The sequence below is a fragment of the Delphinapterus leucas genome, chromosome 19 (genome assembly GCF_059928025.1).
Source record: "Delphinapterus leucas isolate spDelLeu-1000000601 "Yukka" chromosome 19, BTC_Dleu_Yukka2, whole genome shotgun sequence".
NCBI lineage: Eukaryota > Metazoa > Chordata > Mammalia > Artiodactyla > Monodontidae > Delphinapterus > Delphinapterus leucas.
In genome coordinates this window covers 52,093,233-52,115,331 of record NC_143147.1, presented here as the reverse complement: position 1 = coordinate 52,115,331, position 22,099 = coordinate 52,093,233, and positions in this window count along the sequence as shown.

Sequence of the window (22,099 nt, the reverse complement as noted above, 5' to 3'; positions counted from 1 at the left end):
GTTTGTCCAGGACGCCTATTGGCGCAGCGTAATTATTAACAACTCCCACTTTTACTCTCAAAAATGTCCTGGTTTGGGCAATAAACTCTACGGTTCCCTTGCTGTTAAAAGATGCAACTTTCTTTGGACTGGCTGGAGCCCAGTTACCCATTTCCAAATGCTGGTCCTCTGCCTGGGATGCTCCTTAGTGCAGGGACTCTTGTCTGTTGCTGCTCCCCAGGGCACCCCAAGTACCCAGCATGCAGTAGGTGACTCATATGCATTGTGGTCGCATAGTTGTTGTTCAGTTTATTTAGGATTTCTTCCCTCGTGGGATCAGGTGGGTGGAATAGACTGGGATGTACGTATGATGGTGAGAGGGAGGAGGGGAAGATCTGACTTCTGTGCAAAGAAGCTGTTTGCCCGGGTCGTTTTACATTAGGTTTCTGAGGATAAGACACAGCTTCTACCCTCAAGCAGTTTATAATCTTGCTGAGGGTCAAGCGGAAAATGAGGGCACTAGGTACAACTGTGGAGTATGTGACCATTTGTCACCAGAGTGATAGTCAGGGGAGGGTGGGAGCCTGAGGGAACAAGGCAGGAGTGGGGTCCTGAGCTTTGAAGGCTGCCAGGACTCAGAGGGGCAGAGAGGAGAGGCAACAGAAAGAAAGGGAGCAAGGGGGGCCCATATCGGGTGGGGTGGGGTGACGCCAGCACGGGACCTGGCATGCAGCGGGCTCTCTCTCTCTATGACTATTACAGAAGGAAGCAGAAGCCAGGAAGGAGAGAAGGGTGGGGTGGGGGGAGATACTGTCAATCACGGCAGGAGAGAGGGGCCATCAACTGGCAAGGAGGGAAGGGCTGAGTCCCCGGAAGGGTGGCATTGACTCCCGTGAGCAAGACAAGGAGCTGGGTCGCAGGTGCCGAGGGGCGCCCCAAACGATGCTCCGTTCTCCACCAGCCTGGCAGGGCTGCCTTGGAGACTAAGTCCTGTCTTTCTTACAACCTCCCTCGGCCCCAGTTCCCAATTTCCCTCCAATCACCTGGGCTGTCTGAGCTTGGGTCCTGCCCACCAAGAAGGCCAGAGCTGGCAGTGGGCAGCTGCAGGTAGGAGATTGGTACCCATGAAGGAGAGTGGGAAAGGGAGATGGACAACGAAGAGCCCAGACCACAGACCTCACTTGCTCGACAACTTCCTGAGGTCTCATCCTGCCAGCAGTTTGAAGGCGGAGGCAGGAGAAGAAGTAGGAGCAAGGAGAAGACGGACATGGAAAGAAGAGGAATAATCATTCATTCATTCCACTGAAACTGACCGAGAGCCGGCTGCATGCCCTAGGCTCCAGGCACGTGGTCGCCATCACGGAGCCTCTCAAAGCTCACGGTCTAGTGCTGGCAGGGGGATGGCTGTTAGATAACAAGGAAATGCATAGTATAATGCCCAGGAGTGAAAAGTTCTGTAAGGAAAAATAAAGCAGGTGAGCAGACAGAGAGCCATGGAGGTGGCCAGGCCAGGCCTCTCTGAGGAGGTGGTATTTGAGATGAAACCTAAATGCAGGGAGGGCGTGAGCCACACAAGGACAGGGGATGTGTGTGCCTGGAGGGGGAATGACAAGTGCAAAGGCCCTGAAGGTAAGGAGGGGGTGGAGAAGCGACACCGCTAATTGCCTTGGGTGGCTTTCAGACGTCTCTGTGCCAAGGCTGCTAACCCCTGATCTGGAAGCCAGCGTGGTAATTATAATTATAGTGGGGAGAGGTGCGCACGCGCGCGCGCGCGCGTGTGTGTGTGTGTGTGTAAAAGAGAGAGTCTCTCTTTGTATGTTCTTCTGTCTCTGTATGTTAAAGACCAAGTGATCCCCGGAAAAGAAAAATTTGCATATTATTAATTATGTAGCTACACATGCCTTTATTCTCTTTTTTTGAATTTTATTTTATTATACAGCAGGTTCTTATTAATTATCTATTTCATACATATTAGTGTATATATGTCAATTCCAATCTCCCAATTCAACCCACCATCACCGCGCCCCCCCCCCCGCCCTTTCCCCTCTTGGACTCCATACGTTTGTTCTCTGCACTTGTGTCTCTATTTCTGCCCTGCAAACCGGTTCATCTGTACCATTTTCCTAGATTCCGCATATAACGTATGCCTTTATTCTTAAAGCACATAATAGGTTTGCTTAAATAAGGTCATGGGCATCGGGCAGGTGTCCTCTTTCTAGGACACACATATGTTATGAAATTCATATATAAGAGCAGAAAAGTCTGCAGTTTTCCTCTAGTGGATGCCCACAAAATCCAGCCTGGGGTGGAAGCAAGGATTAGCTCAGCTTGGGAAAATGCAAACATGGATGTGTTGATTGTTTTTTCCTGCCGTGGCTCTAGCCTGGACATATACATATATGTAGAAGTATACATGCTTATTATGAGACCCTGAATCGAGGGATGGAGATCTGAAGGGTAAGCAGGAGTCTAGAAATGAATTTCTCCTGGAAAGATTCATTCTTACTTCTCGGAACTGGATAAGAACGTTCCCATCAAGGAGCACATTCATGTGACAGCATCCACTGCAAACCCCCTCCTAGAAGACTGGCTTTCAGTCTGCTCTTTGGTTTTTGCACATGTGGTCACACGTGGGTGCATGCGTGCACATGTGCACACACACCATCTTTACTCTGAACATATAATGTCAAACGTTCCCAGGTATTCTACAAGCCTCCGGTTTCTGCCCCTTCGTTAGCAGGTGTCCAAGAACAGTACTGGCATCTGGGGGCTGAGAACGATGCTGAGACCCAGAAGTCACATCCGATCACAATCGTGGCCAGTTATGGACAAGACAGAGCCCCTTGTCTTCCAGGGACACCAGACAAGAGGCCAGGATTGCACCACAGCTCTGCCCAGAGGACAAAAGCCACCCAAGAAGGTGGGGTGTTTTCTGTATGTGTTGCCCTCGGGGGCCCCCCAAGATCTGCCTCCTCCATCCAGGAGGAGCGGTGTGGAGACAAAGAGGCCAGCTTGGGGTCCCTTCTCTCAATCTCCCTCCTTCCATCTTCTACACCACTACCAGATGGATCTTTCTCTGTTTTTTAAAAAACAATGTTCAAATTAAAAAAAACAACTTTGCTCCATTACTTCTTTTATATATAAAAACAAATAGAACATTATAGACAAAGTTCTCTGTATTTCTCCCCTTCCCCATGCTTTTCTCTCACTCTCCATAAGCAACAATCCATGTTTCTGTGCTTTTCTACATATATTATTTGTGACCATATACAAATGTGTGGTTTTAAATTTTACATGCATTTTATCATACTATACATACTAGCTGTGTTGGATCATTTTTAACTACTGAACTCTATAACATTTTGTCACTATGTCACTATTTGCTTATCTACATTTTCCTATGGATAAGCAAATAGTGGACATTTATTTTGTTTCCAGAGTTTTCACAAGCAATGCTATAAGGAAGTTGCCTGCATTGTTTTCCTATATAACAGAGTTTGTTCAAGACAGAAAGAAGTGAGTGTTCTAATATAAAAATTTAAGCATGTTGCTTCCTTGCTCAAAATTCCTCCATGGCACCCTATTACCTAAAGGATAAACTCTAAACTCCTCAGCCTCTGGTTTCTGCCTACCTCTCCAGCCACTCATTAGGCCACTGGCCTCCTTAACACTTTATTCCCTGCAATATTATATTTCTTTTAATTTCCAAAAAGTCCAGATAGTTTTAAACCTCTGTGTTTCAGTCTGCCTAGGACACCCTCCTTCCACTTCTCTGACCTGGAAAGTTTTCTTCATCTTCAAGTCTCAGATGCTGCCTCCTCTGTGGGAGCAGACCACTGTGCCATCATGTACATACTGCATCACAGGGCATCACATGGGCTGAACTTGGCTACCTCCCCTACCAATTGTGAGCCTAGGGAGGGCAGAGTGCCAGCCTTTGCACATTAGTAACCCCAGTGCCTTTGCACAGGCTTGGTCAGAGTCAATGCTTAATAATTGTTTATTGAATTAATGGATGTTTGGGCAGTAGGGTGTGATTTGAGCAGCAATGAAAACTCCAGCTTCCTTCTAGCTCAGCAGCAGGCAAGAGCTCTGGGACTACCTTTCCAAATGCATTTCTTTCATTCAAGTCCTTCTATAGCTTTGCAATGTTGCTGGGGGCAGTGGGGCCCCTCCCAAGAAAACCAAGTCCGTGGTTGTTTACCCAGGACATTATCACACGTGCAAATTACAGATACCTCTATCACTTGGCCAACAATTTGGTGTTGTGGTGTGAGGTTATTTCTATGTCTGAAGAAAACAGCTCAGCTCTGACTAAAGAAATAAATGATATCATTTTTCGTTCAGGCAACCAGATTCCTTGGTACAAAAGGCTCCCTGGGGAGAAGCGCCGGGACAGCGTGGCTCCTCTGAGGCTATTTACATCTGTCAGCTTCTCTAATCTCTGGCCTGCCTTCCTTTGCCTGTTTCCTTCCCTTCACACAGAGGACGGTGTTGAGCCCCGTCCTTGCAAGGAGGGTACTGGAGCCACCGTTCTCACGTATGCTCTGGGGGTGGGTGCGGGTGAGGTTTTAGCCTACTGGCATTTGGGTTCCCCCCCTTCTCTTTTTTCTTAGAAACCAGCCTCAATTTAAGGTAATGACTCTCTCTGCTGGCTGGTGATCGCTATTTGTAGGGACTTATTTTTCCCTGGTCAATTTGGCTAAGAGAAGTTGGATCTAAAAGGGAGCATTTTCTAAAAATGTTGCTGGACAGTTTGTAGGGCACCAAGGGCGTCTTCCGGATCACCTTTACCATGAGAGCCTGGGTGCCCTTGTCTTAAAAGGAGAGTTGAAGATGGAAACAGACTCCCAAGCCTTTTATGACCAACCGGGTCAGGATGGCTCTTTAAAATGTCACTGAAACCTGGAGTAACAAAGGTCCTGAGAAGTCATTTGGTCTGGACTTAGCGGAAGTATTCCAATTACTGCACAGCCAGTCCCCACCTCCTCTCCAGCCCTGTCTGCTGTCGGTGTCCCTCACCCCTAACCGATCCTGGCTCCCCCCTCCACCCACGCTGCTCTCTGAGTTCCTCGAAAGCACCGGTTTGTAGCTTATGGCAATGCTGTTCCCTCCGCCTGGAATGCTCTTCCTGAATTCTCTGCCCTCCAATCTCAGCTCAAATGTCACCTCCTCCAAGGCCTTCCCTGACCTCCCCAACTGAAACAGGGCTCTACCATTCTCTTTCCCAACGCTTGTCACAATTTGTCATTTTGCATTAGTGTCACGTCGTGTCTGCTTCTGCTGCCCAATCGTAAGTTCTATTAGGCAGGGGCTGAGCTGGCCTCCTCTCCACCCTGTGCCCTGTGCTGAGACCCAGGAGCCTGGCACACAGCAGGGCTCAGGAAATGTTTGTAAATGAATGAACTGGGAAGGAGCAAGGGGGCCACCAGCCCACGCCCCCTACTATTGATGTTAATAGGACCATCGCAGGTGTCATTTAAATACTGGATCACAAACACAGCGGAGCTGCGGTCAGCTCACACAGCCCTCCTCCTGGAGAGGGGATAAGAGACTCCAGACCTGGAAAAATGTTTTGAGCTTTTCTATTTCTCATCCTTAGTTTCTTTAGCACAAGAAGCTTTCCTTTCCTTAATCACTGTTTTGCCCTGTCACCCCCCACCCTGCCCCTCCCCAGTACTCACACCTTCATCAGAGACTTCATTTTGCTAACAATACCGTTTGTAGAATCCACTTCATGTTCTCCTGGTCCTGTCGTGCTGTCTGGGGAGACCCAGGCGCACCTCTGAAATCACAGTGGGGCTCATCCTCTCCACAGCTTCTGCTTGGCTGACCGGCTGGGTGCCTCCAGCCCCTCGGGGGCTGCAGCCAGACACCTGGGATTCCCAATGACTCCCCCGTCCCCTCATTCCCTACCTCCAACCCACTGACCACCATGTATGTGATTTCTACCTTCTTCTATCTGCCTAATGTCCCTTGAATCCATTCATTTCTCTCCAGTGCCACCCGCTGGTTCAGCCACCCTCTCCCCTGTCCCTGCCTCCGAGGTTCTCCAGGCCTCTGGACTTACCTCCTCCAAGCCAGTCTTCCCAAAGGGGTGGAACCGGATCCTGCCCCTCCTCTGCTTAGCACTGTGGCCTCAGGATGGTGAACCCTCACCTTGACTGGGCCCTGGGCCAGACCTGATCAGACCTCCCAGTTCCAGCTCCTTCTCTTTCCAGTGCCTGGCAGACTCCCAGGTGCCTCGCTGAGCATCTCTCACTTCCCCCAAGACCCACGCTCTCTCACACCTCCAGCCTTTATGCAGCTGGTCCCTCACTTAAAAGCCTTTCCTGCCTCACCTGCTACTCTTGTCTCAGCTCACATCACTTCTCCCACTGAGCTTCCCAGCCTGGGCTAGGACCCTCCCCTGTATTCTCATGGCAGGTCATACCTTCCCTTCTTTTGCTCTTGGCATGGTGCCGTTTCATCACCAATTTACAGTCTATTTTCTCTGTTAGACTGGAAGCTTCATGAGGACAGGGGCTGGCTGCCCTGCTCAGGGCTGCAGAGAAGACCCTGGTTTGAAAATTCTGTAACGTGGATGTGCAAGAGCAGCCAAACTTGAAGGATATAAATTGACCCAACTTTGCCTCAGCAAAGGAGCCCAGCCAGGAGGATCTGATCTCCCAGGATTGGAGTTTGGAGACCCGTGGGAAAGGAGGAGCCCCAGGCATGCTGTGGTCTGATCTTGTCTTCAAGCAGGCATAACTGCGTTCCAGCAGTTACGAGACTTCTAGACGGAAGTCTGGACACGCCTCCCCCTCCTCCTGGCAGGTGGCCTGAAAGAGGGCACAGCTCTCCTAACATTTGAGTGTAAGAGTGCCTGTTCCTCTCCAGCCCTGGAGCTTAAGAGGTCTACCAGATGCACCGTGTGTGTGGCGGGGGTGGAGGTGGGGTGGGGGGAGGCTTATGGAGTTTTTTTTCTCTTAAAAAGGGACTCATGATAAAAAACTGTATTGATCAGGATCCAGGCAGGGAAGCAGCGTATATGGGAATAAGGGATTTATTATAGGCCTTAGACTTTACCGCACAGTGGGAGGAGCTGGGGAAGTGACGTCCTGAAAGGGGATTTGGACCATCAGAGAAAGTATCACTCACCAGTCTTGCCACGGGTGACAAGTTCCAGCTTGCAAGGAAATTTGAGAAACCAAGCATGTCCAGCTGCCCAAGGGGGGCCGTGAAGGGAGCTTGTGGAAACATCTGTAGGAGCCATTGCTCCATGAGGCCAGCAGGCAGGACAGGGAGCAGAGGATGCGAGGACAAGCTGGGGCAGGCAGGACACCGCTGCCCCTGCCCCTCATGGTATCTGACAGTCACGGTGCTGAGAGTCAGCGTGGCTTCACTTTACTTCTCCGAATCTCACGGAAGTTCCTCTTTTGACCAACTCTACCCCAGACCCATGTGAAGAAAGGGATTCTGGGAAGTGTCATTCCCAGACTAACCAAGTTGGCATAATACAAAACCAGCACGAGGACCTGCCCCTCATCTCCCCAACCTCCCTCTCCTCTACCTCCTCCCAGGCCCTGGCCCCTATTTACACTTCCCCATTGTGCCCCGCCCATGCTCTGCCCTTTATCTGCAATGCCCTTGCTCCCTTCTTTAGCCGGTCAACTCTACTTTGACTTCAGGATCTGAAGTTCCCTGAGAAGCCTTTCCTCTCTGAGAGCCATGCTCCCCTTGGGGCTCCCAGAGGACTTGGTACAAACCTACTTTGCAGCTGCCGTCGCCTGCCATGTCTTCCTCATCCCCAGGTCACGAAGTATCTAAGGAACAAGGAGCCTGCAGTGCCAGCCAGTGCCCAGCATGGGGTGGGGGGCTCCTGGGGGGAGCCAGCCTCCCCAGCACGGAAGCCACTCAACCACTGGTTTGGTTTGCTGTGCTTCAGAGTGACCCGGGGAGCTTGTTCAAAATTCAGGTTCCCCGTATTCACCTCCTTGAGTTCTGGCTGGGTAGCTCTGGAGCTGGGCCCAGGACCCTGCATTTTGTAGCAAACACGTTGAGTGATTCTGATGCAGGCAGACCCACCATGGGAGGCTGACTCTGACTGGGCTGAGCTTTTTTTTTTTTTAAACAGTTTAAGTCTGATTCTTTTATAGAGGAAAGTTCTGCCTCTTTTAACAGAAAAACAAATGACTTTTACATAGTTTATTAACAATACTTACTGTCAAAATATTTCTAAGTCCCTATAGGTCATATTCTGCTTTCATTGAAATCCCTGAAGTCCAGACTATGGGATTTAAAAGTTCCCACAGGGCTTCCCTGGTGGCGCAGTGGTTAAGAATCCTCCTGTCAATGCAGGGGACACGGGCTCGAGCCCTGGTCTGGGAAGATCCCACATGCCGCAGAGCAACTAAGCCCGCGCGCCACAACTACTGAGCCTGCACTATAGAGTCCGACAGCCGCAACTACTGAAGCCCACATGCCACCACTACTGAAGCCCACGCGCCTAGAGCCTGTGCTCCGCAACAAGAAAAGCCACTGCAATGAGAAGCCCACGCACTGCAACGAAGAGTAGCCCCGCTCGTCACAACTAGAGAAAGCCCGCGCACAGCAACGAAGACCCAACGCAGCCAAAAATAAATTAATTTAATTAATTAATTAAATAAATAAAAATAAAACTTCCCACATTTCCTAAAGAGTTGCGGGGGGGGGGGGTGCCAAGGAAAAGGCAATGGGGACAAGTGTAGAGTATAGGTGTGGAGCCCTGCCAGGGGCCCACCCTGGGCACAGAGGCCCAGCAATGCCTTGGCCCCAAGAAAGTCTCCTTGCCTTCTTGGGAACCCATGCTGAGACATCCGGAGAAGGCAATCTTTAAGGAGTGGCCGTTGTCCTCTGACCCACCCATTATCCACTATGTCCTATCCTGTTCAAGCCCCAAATTCTGGCCCTCTCAATCCAGTCCCTTACTCCCTGGCCTCTTCCTGAATTTGTCTCCCAGTTGGTATGTCACACTCACCCCTCAGAACTGACAACTCAGAGAATGCTATCTCAAAGACTGGAAAAACCTGATTTCCCATCAATTTTTGAGGCTGGTAGTATATTATAAAATACAGCTATGCCAAAAGGAGGTTATAAAGATTGCCAGCTATTTGAATGTTTACACTGAACAGATTAATACTCTTATCAGACAATAATATGGTGAAACATTGTCATGAAACTGACCAGAAAAGTATAAATTCATAAGGCATCACAGGTGGTACTGACTGTCCAGGGGTGGGAGACAAGATCAAGGCCAAGTGACAAATTTCCTCTTTTGGTCTTGTCACAGTTGCTCTCTGGGACTAAGCATGCAACTTCATTTGAAAATAACAGTCGAAGTCTAAGTTTGAGATCCACTGAGAATATTAGACCCGCAACAATGGCTCTCCAGACGGCCTCCATGCTCACACCCAGTTAAAAAAAAAAACCCAAGGTAATTTAAAATGCTTCTCTAGAACTGGCCTTTGCCCTACCTCCTCAGGCTGAGTATGGCACCCATCCTCAGATCTGATGCCTTTTTGCTTGGAGTACCTCCCCCACCAGGCCCAGCCCCCGGGTCATGCCTTTGACTGTGCAAGCAGGCATTTGAAAAAACTAATGATTTATAATCTTTTTATTATTGTAGATATGATGGATGGGGTTCTCTGGCCTTGTCAGCCTCTTTCCCCTCTCTGTCCTCATCCCTACTGGAGAGGGAGTCTTTTAAAATGATAAATCATTAGAGTGATACCTTGAGAATCCGCCGTAACCAGAGAGGCTGATTATGTTGAGGGTCCTCCACTCAGAGGACAGAGGGGATGCAAGGCAGGTGGTTGTGTCCACCTTGGACATCGAACATCTTTGCCCAGATGGATTTTTCTCTATTTAGGATTATCTATTTTTCCAGAAAAGGGACATTTCCGTGGCTCCTGACATATATTGCCTGATTGCTTTCCAGTCGATAGGTACCAGTTTACAATCTCATGACCCAAACAGGCGGAGAAAAGGTCCCCTTTCTGGCGCATATTACTATGCAATAAATAAATGTTTAATAGCAAGTGGAACGGAAAATCCCGCAGGTGGTGGGGCAGTGGTGCTGTTGCTGGAGAGAGAACATCCAGACCTGTAACCCCTGGGGCCGCTTCAAATACATTTGCACAGGATTTAAGGGTCATTAGCAGATGTTGCTAAACTAAATCGATAAATGGATATGGCACACTCTCTGCAGGTCTTGGAGCGGGGGCAGATGGGGTGTAATTCTCAGAAATCCCACAAGGCCTTGACACTGCAGTGTGATCCTCGTGGCAGGGATTAATTCAGGGCCCTGGCATCAGAAGTCTTCTGTGAGAATCCACTGATGACTCCCTCCAGATTCAAATCCCTGGGGGACAAGTCTGATTGCTCTAGCTGGGGCAGCAGTGCCCCTGAAATCACATCAGGATTGCATGGAACGGGAGCGAGGTAACTGCTCAAATTAAAAGAAGATGAAAGCAAAAGCAATAGCTTGCCGCTAGCCAAGCTACTAAAACATTGGAGGTTGCCGTGTGCTAGGATGGGTTCGCAAAGTATGGTCACAGGCCAGATCTGAGCCTTTGCCTGTTTTTTGTTTTGCTTTTTTTTTTTTTAACAGCCTGCGAGCTAAGAATGGTTTTTCCAGATGAACATTTGGAATCGATTTGATGAATTCCAATTCAGTGAGACGTTATCCAAAAAAATCCATTCTTCTCATCAGTAAACCTGTATTACAAAAAAATTTCCCTGAATGTTATGATTATATTTAAAATTTTATCAGTAAAAACTGGTGGAAATCTGTTTACTCTCTTGTTACAAAAGTGCATACATAGCATTCTTGATTTTGTTTCTTGGCCCACAAAGCCCAAAATATTTACTCTGACTCAATCAATGATCACTCTGACTCTTTACAGGAAAAATTTACTGCTCCTTGCTCTAGGGCAGTTCTTCTCAAATTCTGGTGATCATAGAATCACCTGGAGGGTTGGTGAAATAGGTTCCTGGGCCCCAGCCCCAGAGATTCTGATTCAGTGGGTCAGGATTGGGGCCAAGGTTTTCTAACAAACTCCCAGGTAAGGCTGACGCTGCCAGTCCAGAAATGACACTTTAAGCAATGAGGCTCCAACAGGCACACCTTGGGAAGGAGGCAAGAACGCAATCCTGAAAGTGAAGTTCTAGAAAGTACCACCACAGTTCTAGACCTTCACTTCAGATGTGTTCTTGTGACTCATTTTGAACTAAGGATAGCATTTTCTTTTGTGCATCTGAAAGATGTACTTAAAAGTATTTTTTGAAAGCATCTATAAACCCATACAAGTATGGCCACTTGATTTTTTAAATGTTTTAATTGTAGTAAAATACCTATAACATAAACTTTACCATCTTAACCATTTTTAAATGTACAGTTCTATGGCATTAAGTACATTCACATTGTTTTGCAACCATAATCACCATCCACCTCCAGAACACTTTTCATCTTGCAAAACTGAAACTCTACACCCATTAAACAATAACTTCCCATTTCCCGCCTCCCCTGAGCCCCTAGTATCCATCTTTCTACTTTCTGTCTCTATGAATTTGACTACTCTAGGTACCTCATATAAGTGGAATCGTACAGTATCTGTTCTTCTGTGACTAGTTTATCTCACTTAACGTAATATCCTTAAGGTTCATTCATGTTGTAGCATGTGTGAGAATTTCCTTCCTTCTTAAGGCTGAATAATGTTCCATTGTATTCTGCATTTTGTCTATCCATTCATCTGTTGTTCATTTTGTTCATCCATTTTTTTTTTTTTGCCCATTCTGTCTTGTCTTTTTACTCTGATTGTGTCCTTTGATTCACTTAAGTTTTAAATTTTGATGTAGTCCAGTTTATCTATTTTTCTTTGTTGTCTGTACTTTTGGCGTCATATCCAAAAATATATATATATCATTGCCAAATCCAATGTAATGAAGCTTTCCCCCTGTGTTTTCTTCTAAGAGTTTTATAGTTGTAATTCTTACGTTTAAGTCTTTGATCTGAGTTAATTTTTGTATATTGTGTAATGTAAAGGTCCAACTTCATTCTTTTGCATATGGATATCCAACTTTCCCAATACCATTTGTTGAAAAGATTGTTCTTCGCCACTGAATGGTCCTGACTCCCTTGTTAAAATTCATTTGACCATATATACATACGAATTTATTTCTGGGCTCTCTATGCTATTCCATCGGTCTAGATGTCTAGGCTATATGTCTTTATGCCACTGTTGGATTACTGTAGCTTTGTAGTAACTTTTGAAATCCGGAAGTGTGAGACCTCCAACTTTGTTCTTCTTTTTCAAAATTATTTTGGCTAATCAGGGTCCACTGAGATTCCATATGAATTTTAGGATGGATATTTCCATTTCCGAAAAAAAGAGCCATAGGAATTTTGATAGAGATTGCATTCAATCTGTAGATTGCTTTCAGTAGTATTGACACCTTAATAATACTAAGCTTTTCCATCTATGAACATGAGATTTTTCTTTTATTTATTGGTGTCTTCCTTAATTTCTTTCAGCAACGTTTTGTAGTTTTCAGTGTACAAGTCTTTCACCTCCTTGGTTAAGTTTATTCCTAAGTATTTTATTCTTTTCAATGCTATTGCATTAACTGATTGAGAAGGGTGTCAAGACCATTTCATGGGGGGAAAATAGTCTTTTCAACAAACCGTGCTGGGACAACTAGATAGCCACATGCAAAAGAATAAATTTGGACCTGCACCCCATACCATATACAAAAATTAACCTAAAAAATGGATCAAAGACCTAAATGTAAGAGCCAAAAGTATAAAATTCTTAGAAGAAAACATGGGTGTATATCTCCGTGACCTTGGATTAAATAATAGTTTCTTAGATATGACACCAAAAGCACAAGCAACAAAATTTAAAAATAGATAAATTGTACTTCACCAAAATTAAAAGCTTCTGTGCAGCAAAGAATACAATCAAGAAAGTGAAGAGACAAACCACAAAAAATATTTGCAAGTCATATATTTGATAAGGGTTAGTGTCAAGAATATATAAGAAACTCTTAAAATTCAACAATAAAAAGACAAATAACGCAATTTAAAAATGAGCAAAGGGTTTGAACAGACATTTTTTCCAAAGATACACAAATGGTCGATAAGCACATGAAACGATGATCAACATCATTAGACATTAAGGGAATATAAATCAAAACCACAATGATACGCCATTTCACACATAGTAGGATGACTATAATCCAAAAAAGTGGACAATAATAAATGTTGTCAAGGATGTGGAGAAATTAAAACTCTCATACATTGCTGGTTGGAACGTAAAAGGGTGTGTGCAGCCACTGTGGAAAGCAGCTTGGCAGTTCCTCAAAAAGTTAAACATAGCGCTACCATAGGACCCATCAACTTCACTCCTAAGTATACACCCGAGAGAATTAAAAACATATGTTCATACAAACACTTGTGCACAAATATTCATGACCTCATTATACTTAATAGCCAAAAAGTAGAAACAACCCAGTGTCTATTAATCGATAAATGGATGTACAAATATGGTATATCCCTACAATGGAAAATTACTCGGCCATGAAATGAAGTACTGATGCATCCCACAATGTGGATGAAGTTTGAAAACATTATACTATGTGAAAGAAGCCAGACTTCAAAGGCCACGTATTGTATGATTCCATTTATGTGAAAGGTCCCGAATAGGCAAATCTATAGAGACAAATGGTAGGTTAGTTATTGACACTAATTAGTTGGGACAGGAGGATGGGGAGTGACTGTTGATGAGTATGGGGTGTCATTTTGGTGTGATGAAAATATTCTGGAATTAGATCATGGTGATGGTTGCACAAACTTGTGAGTATCCTAAAAAATACTGAATTGGGGCTTCCGTGGTGGCGCAGTGGTTGAGAGTCCGCCTGCCGGTGCAGGGGACACGGGTTCGTGCCCCGGTCCAGGAAGATCCCACATGCCGCGGAGCGGCTGGGCCCGTGAGCCATGGCCGCTGAGCCTGTGCGTCCGGAGCCTGTGCTCCGCAACGGGAGAGGCCACAACAGTGAGAGGCCCGCGTACCGCAAAAAACAAAACAAAACAAACCGCTGAATTGTACATTTAAAAATTTTGTGGTATATGAATTACATCTCAGTAAAATAAATAAATGAAATACATAACACATGACATCTGACATAATCTAGAACTAGTTCTCAGAAAATGTTATTGACGATGTAGAATCTACATTATACATTGGATATGATAATGGATTGTCCAATATGATAATCCAACCAGTTGGATATGACAGCAGTGTAGTTAGTGACTAGACAAGCAGTAAGGTGAGCCTTGTGTTTCTGTGGAAGTGTTTGTAAAGCTTCTTAAGCATCTATACTTTACCTTTTAGTTAATTTCTGCCCTTGTATCAATATTCTATTAAATTTCAATTATGTAAAAGGAAAAAAAAGAATGTCTACAAATTTTGACAAGCTCCAGGTGTTGCCTCTGCTACTTGCTGGGACCAAGGGTGAAACCATATAATAGATAATCCCAGTTAATTTCAAGCCTGTGTGGGTGCAGAGTAAAAAGACTGGGAGAAAACACACCAAAATGTTATGAAATTAAGGGTACTTTGTGTTCTTTTCTCTAATGCCCATTATTTAATAAAAATATTAAATAAAAAAAAGAAGAAAGACTGCTGCTTCTCTGAGTGGAGTGCAATTAAAGTTTTTCATTAGTATCTCTCTCAACTTTTTTTCTCATCAAAGTCAATGAGAAAACAGAGTTTATGAAAAAAAAAACAAACTGTTGCTAACAATTAAGACCTAAACCCATCAGGACACCGTCAAGGACACCACGTTGGAGCTCTCGGGATCAGTGACAGACCTGGACTGGCTGTTTTGACTGGCTGACTTATCAAGAAGTGAATAATGCCAGAAACAATCAAATACCGCATGGAAAAGAATTTATAGCAATTTTTGTGTTTGTGGTTGGAATGACCGCGGATGTGGTGAAGTCAGAATGTGTATCGGCAGCCACAAAATAGATTTAGGTCTTTGTCTTGCAAAATCCATCTGAACTTCGTGGCTCCAGTCACTCGGCCCAGGGATTAAGTCATCATCCCGGGTAGGGTTTTGGTGAAGGCTAAATCAGATCCAGAGAGAGAGAGAGCAAGCAGCACAGTGCCGAGCCTGCAGGGGATGTTCAAGAAATGTCAAAATACACTTTCTCAGTGTTTAACTATTGCTGGAAAGAAGCAAGCTGGAGAGAACAGGAAGTTTTTTTTTTTTTTAACTTTTCTTATTTATTTAGGCTGTGTTGGGTCTTCGTTGTTGTGTGCGGGCTTTCTCTAATTGCGATGAGCGGGGGCTGCTCTTCCTTGCGGTGCGCGGGCTTCTCATTGCAGTAGCTTCTCCTGTTGTAGAGCACGGGCTCTAGGTATGCGAGCTTCCGTAGTTGTGGTATATGGGCTCAGTAGTTGTGGCTCGTGGGTTCTAGAGCGCAGGCTCAGTAGTTGTGGTGTACAGGCTTAGTTGCTCCGTGACATGTGGGATCTTCCCGGACCAGGGCTCAAACCCGTGTCCCCTGCATTGGCAGGCGGATTCTTAACCACTGCGCCACCAGGGAAGTCCGAGCACAGGAGTTTAAGAAATCGGGCTCCAGGTCCCCCAGTGTCTGCAGAGGGTGAGCCAGGAAGAACAAATTGACTTCTTTTCCTGGGAGTGAATATTTTCTGCAGCTCCTTAGCTGCTTCCTTTCGGATGGCTCCAATCCTACCAATATATAAGGGATGCTTTATGGCTACTCTTCATCATCTTTGGTGCCTAGCACTACAGGTCAAGGTTGAAACCGCATGACCCCAGGGCCCTTGGACTCAGGGAGAACTCTGGCCAGCCTCCATCTCTGCTGGATTATTCTTCCAGAATCCCAGTTAGTAATCGTGTCATTCATCTTCTCATAAACCTTCTATGACTTCCAGCCACCAACCAAATAAAGTCTAAGTCTTGAATCAGGCATTCATGAATCGCGCTCTAATGTTGCAATGAATTCGACACTACCTGGAGTTAGTGCAGACTCCACAAGTTAAGGGCACCATCCCCCGCAAGACTGCCCTCACTTCAAAACTGAAATGAGGGAATTCCCTGGTGGTCCAGTGGTTTGGACTCTGCCCGTTCACTGCCAAGGGCCCGGGTTTGATCCCTGCGTGGGGAACTAGGATCCCATGAGTCTTGAGGTGTGGCCAAAAAAAAAAAAAATGAAATGAAACAAAACGTGTGATGTGCCTAGTAGAGCGTCTGGCAAAGAGCAAGTACTCACTGCATGTTAGCAATTGATTGCTATTAACTGTCATGATGAAGTCTTCTTAGAAATTTTGTGTGCATTTTAGAGAATGTGCCAGGTAAATCATGTCAGTTTTTAAATGAGATTTGAACTCCAGGCTTCCAACAGATATTTGGAAGACTAGGAGAAGCAAGTATTAATAAAAAATACAAATGACTTATCATAAATCTTTCCCAACAAATATTCTATATGAAGACACAGCACAGAGATTGATTTATTTCTACTCTCCCTTGAAAAGCATTATAACATGAACTCCTGAGAGCTGTTTGGAAGCCCCACTCTTTTTCAGTCCTGGAGGAGACTGTCTCTCCCTGTTTCTACTCTGGGGCATCTTCTCCCTGTTTTCTCATCTATTTTCACCCACTGTTCAAAGCAAAGTGCAATATCTCTCTTAACAGCTCCTTTTCTTTCTGTTATTAGTTTCCCTCAGCTGCTATAACAAAGTTAGTGGTGTAAAGCAACACAAAACTTAGAGTTCTGGAGGTCAGAGGTCCAAAATGGGTCTCCCCGGGCTAATATTAAGACGCCAGCAGGGCTGTGTTCCTATCCGCAGAGAATACATTTTCTTGCCTCTTGCAGCTCCTACAGGCAGCCTGCATTCCTTGACTTGTAGCCCCTTCCCTCTTCAAAGCCGGGAACGACTGTCTGAGATGCCTTTGACTCTTACCCTTTCTGCTTCCCTCTTCCACATTTAAGGGCCCTTGTGATCACATTGGACCCACCTGGATAACCCAGGATACCCTCCCTGTTTCAAGATCCTTCCTCACATCTGCAAAGTCCCTTTGGCTATGTAAGGTAGCATATTCACAGGTTCCAGGGATCAGGCTGTGGACCTTTGAGGGAGGGGCATTATTCTGCCGATCACATCTCTTGACCTTGAGATGCTCCTAATTTCTCTCCAGCCTCACAGTCCTCCTCTTCATCTACCCGGACTCCGTTAGCCCTCACCCTGTCACCCTCCTGCAGGGTCCGAATGGCCTTTCCTGAAGTAGAGGCACTGACTCCTGAGTCTGTTTTGGAGCGTAGGAAAGAACAGGGATTCTGGGGCCAGATTGCTGGTGTCTCTCCCACAGGGTAACTGTGGGCCTTTGTATATACCACTCAACCTCTCTGTGCCTGTTTCCTCATATGTAAACTGAGGACATGAAGAGCACCTCCCTCATGGGGCTGTGGTTCATTAGCACACAGAAGAGTGCCCAGCGCTCAGTGCTGCTCTGAGTTAGCTGCTACTGCTCTTAATATGCTCAGAGGCCTGTCCTCCTTGGGAATGGGTCCTCTACCTCACAGTCTGCCTTCTTAAAGGATGCTTACTTGTTTTTTACTTTGAATAGTTCAAAGACACCCAGCAACCTGGAACAGCTTTCTAGCAACTTTATCAACCAGTGTTTCTCCAAATGTCTTCTTGCATCAGAGCCCCCTGGGGTGCTTTGAAAAACACACTTCCACTGGTGGTCCAGTGGTTAGGACTCAGCGCTTTCACTGCCGTGGCCTGGGTTCAATCCCCTTAGTCGGGGAACTAAGATCCCACAAGCCACGTGGCACAGCCAAGAAAGAAAGAAAGATAGAGAGAGAGAGAAAGAAAGAAAGAAAGAAAGAAAGGAAGAAGGAAGGAAGGAAGGAAGGGAGGAAGGAAGGAAGGAAGGAAGGAAGGAAGGAAGGAAGGAAGGAAGGAAGGAAGGAAGGAGGAAGGAAGGAAGGAAGGAGGAAAGAAAGAAGGAAAGAAAAACACACTTGATTCTTCGGCATTCTTGATTCTTCTGAAGTTGGAGAACCCTAGTGTGGAACTCCAGAACAGGAGTTTACAATTTGTAATCAGAACAAGCAGGGAGAACCCCAGCATGCTGCCCCATTCCACCCTCCACTGCTAAGGACATCACTGGCTACAGGGCCAGGAGCAAAAGTCCTCTGGGGAGGATGTTTAGCAAGTCTGGGACCTTCTCTAGGACCTGCCATTGAGTGTGAGGGATGGCCTTGTCCCAATAACAGCACTTGAGGGCAGGAAATAGGTAGAGGGAGGTAGACACTGACCATTTGGCTGATGACATTTATCCTTCTGGAGGCTGGGCCCCTCTGAGAACCTGATAAGGGTCACAGGTCTTTTCTCACACGTGGGGGCCCAGCTGGGTCCTATGACCATCTCCAGAAAGGGAGGAAGCTAGAGCTTCCAGCCAAAGCAGAGGATGGTAAAGCCAGGAAGAAGCCCAGGTCATGTCAAAGGTTCAGGCCATGAGAAGTAGGGCTTGGTGTGGGCCCTCATCTGATGTCAGGGAAGCTTCCAGAACCTTCTAGAACCTGCAGAGACCCCCCCCCCCCAGACCATGCTATTTAATGAATGGGAAGATTCTCCTTCTCACCTTTGAGACATTCCAGGCCTTTCTAGAGCCCACCCAGAACTTAAATAAGCATCCTACCAGGATGGCGAGACTCCAGAACTAAAATAAACTTAAATAATATCCCAGAAAATTGTGTATTTAGGAATTGGAATGTATGAGGCAGGGTTTTCTCTCCCTCTATTACAGCTTTCATGGAAGGGAAACAAATAATAACGCTCCCCCCAGGCTAAAGTTAGAGTCGACATATAGTTTACACCAGAAAATATACAGTTAGTTGTCCATTTGGAATGCATGTACTTCCAGTGTGAAATCCTCTCCGTGACCACAGGCTCCTTAAAGCCAAAGCCAAAAGCAGGGGAGGCTTCTGTGTGGTCCGAATGGTCAGGAAGGGAGGGGAGTTGAATTTATTGAATGTTTACCATCTACCCGGCTCGACTCCTGGCTCCCTCTGTCTTACAATGCCCTTACAACAACACTGTGAAATCGGTTTTATTCACCTCATTTTACAGGTGGGGAATAGACAAGTAACTTGCCCAATATCATGGATGGAGGGGGACCATTAGCCTGAAAACCAATTTGTCTAATGGTTTATCCGCCTAATCACCTATTTGCACCTTTTAGTGTCCTAGTTTTCCCTGTTCTTTTGAGTATTCTAAGAGCTTTATAAAAAGTTCATCTAGGGGTATATTTTTTTAAATAGTCTGCTGAAGGACTTCCCTGGCGATCTAGTGGTTATGACTCCATGCTTCCACTGCAGGGGACATGGGTTCAGTCCCTGGTCAGGGAACTAAGATCCCTGCATGCCTCGCAGCACAGCGTGGCCAAAAAAAAAAAAAAAAACTCTGCCAATTATTTTTCAAAGCCGCTGTGTCCCGCTGCTAGTGAGCAGCAAAGCTGGGATTCACACCCAGCCAGTCTGAGTCCCCTGCCCTTGACTTTGAGCTCCCCCTTCAGTGAGAGGAGGAAGACAGGATTTCCCCTGAAATCTGACAAAGCTGGAGTTTGGGGGCAGAAGCAGAGGCTGGATGTCCACACCGGACCTCCCATCTGCTTCCTCCAGGGGAGGCAAGCCTTGAGCCTGTGCTGAGGACCCCTTCTCTGGCTTCCGTTTTCTCTCCTGTCTGCTGGGGGCACGGGAGAGGATGCTCTAAGGCAGTGGTCCCCAAACACTGGACCATGGGTGCTGTGCATCAGAATACCAGGGGAAACTTAAATCTAGATTCCTGGGCTTCACTTTAGAGCAACCGACGCCAAATCTCTCAGGGTGGGAGCCAAGCCTTTGACCTGTTCCCCAGATGCTTCTTCTACACCCCAAGGAATGGACCCCACTCCTCTGTGGTATCTTCAGGGGACTCTGGGTGTCCCATCTCACCTCTTCTCCCCTGGCTTTTGGGTCTTGGAATCCAAGCTCGGGTTAGGGGTCCCAGGTGTTGCCTCTAGGTTGGTTATACCTCAGCAGGCTATCCCTGCCCCCATTCAGCCACCCATGAGTGTGGCTGCCCAGGGACTTGGAGGTGACTTAGGAGCCCTGTCAGCCCCTCCCTGTAGAAGACCGGATGGGGGTGGCCCTGTTGGGTTAACAGGCACCCCTGCCTTCCCAGGGTTAATGCTGGTCCTTCAGAGGTCGCCAGTCTGAGGGCACTGGCCCAGCTCTCTCCCTCTTAGCCAGCTGCATTGGTCATTTGTGCCTTGCTTTCCTGGTTGCCCTTGAGGGCCCTGCCCAGGCTTCTCTTCAGTCTGATGTCTCCTTTGCTGAGTAGCCTTGGGAAGGTCAGTTAACCTCTCTGAGCCTTAGCCTCACCTTGCAAAAAAGAAATGATAATAGCCACCTCAGAAAGATGTTATGAGGAGGAAACAAGCCCCCACCCACTCTCAGGACACCCTACACTTTTCATTCAAAGTGTGTGCATTAAATAATTGTTTAATGTCTGTCTCTTGCTGGACTATGAGAACTGTGAGGCTCCAGGCCTGTGTCCCTGTCCAGGAGCTGAACGGGGCCTGGCACTTAGCAGTTGTCCCAAGACCCCTGGTTGAATAAATAAAATGAGGATGGGCAGGGCCAGGAATGGAATTTGTTGTCAGTGAGTCATTATTCCCTCACTTTACTTCCCTAAGATACTGCCAGGGCCACTTCTCCAGAATATATATTCCCTCTAGAATACACATTCCTTTGTTACCAGCCATACCCAGTAACAACTTCATTCACCCAAGTTCCCTAGAACAAGGGTCACCACCACACACTCACCGGGCTTCGTGGTGGCCTCCTGGTGTGAGCAGGCATGGCTTAATGGGTGGCAGAAGCATGAATAACAGAGACTGGAGGATCCTGGCAGACCAAGATGGCACACTGTTCAGGTTATCTACAGCTACATAAAAAAACACCCACACTTGGTGGCATAAAACAATAGGCATTTTATTAGGCTCACAGATTCCTGATCGTTGCTTTTGTGAAGAATTGGCATCAGCACATCTCTGGCTGATCAGTCAACAAGTATTTATTGAACACCTACTACATGCCAGGCTCTGTTTAGATGCTAGGGATACATCACTGAACAAACAATAGAAATATAAATAAACGGGCCTGTGGAGGTCTCTTTTTATCTCTCTGCCCATCTCCGTCCTGGGGAAGCAGGTATTGGTGCTTCGAGCTGAACGATCAAATGATACACTTAATTATAAGGCATTCCCCGCCCCACCCCCCATATTTACGCCCTGAACTCCCATCCCCTTTTGATCCCCAGTCAAGGCCACCTTCAAAAATCTCTTGGCGATCAGCTGGGAGCTTGCAGGCCTCAAACAGTCCTTCAGTGGCCTGTGGGAATATCCCAAGAGAAACCTTTTTTTTGTCAAAAGGATGCCAGGAGTTTAATTACTGTGTGGCCTGTGTCGCTGATTTCCATTTGACAGAGGGGAGCCCAGAGAGTTCCTAGAAAGGCCCGTTGTGAGAGGCTGCGTCTTCTGGGCCGGCTCTAGCCAGGACAGGAACGAGCCTGCGCCCTGAGCCAGGACAGCAGAAATACTTTGAATGCCTCCTCTGCATAGCCTTGGGTTTAACCACTGGCTACTGGGGGCAGTTTAATTAATAATGTCCACTGCTTGTCATTTATCATTAGCCAAACAGGAGGGGTTGAGGGTGGGGGCAGCCACGAGGGCAAGGGAGGCTCTCTCAAAAGAAGGTGCATCAATAACTTAAAGTTATAACCATCAATCTCAGGGGGTGGCCGCTGCCGGGCAGCCCCACGTTGTTCTCCTCTTGTTCTGAGGCCAATCTCATCTTTGCAGCAGCTCGTAGCGGGGTTGCATCAATGATTGTGTTTTTCCTTGTCAAATCTCAGTGAAGGACTGTGTTGTGTGATACCCATGGGAAGGAGAGAGAGTAGATGTGTCCTGGGGATTGGTTCCCATTGGGGCTGCAAACTGGAACTCTGGAGTGGATCTAGTC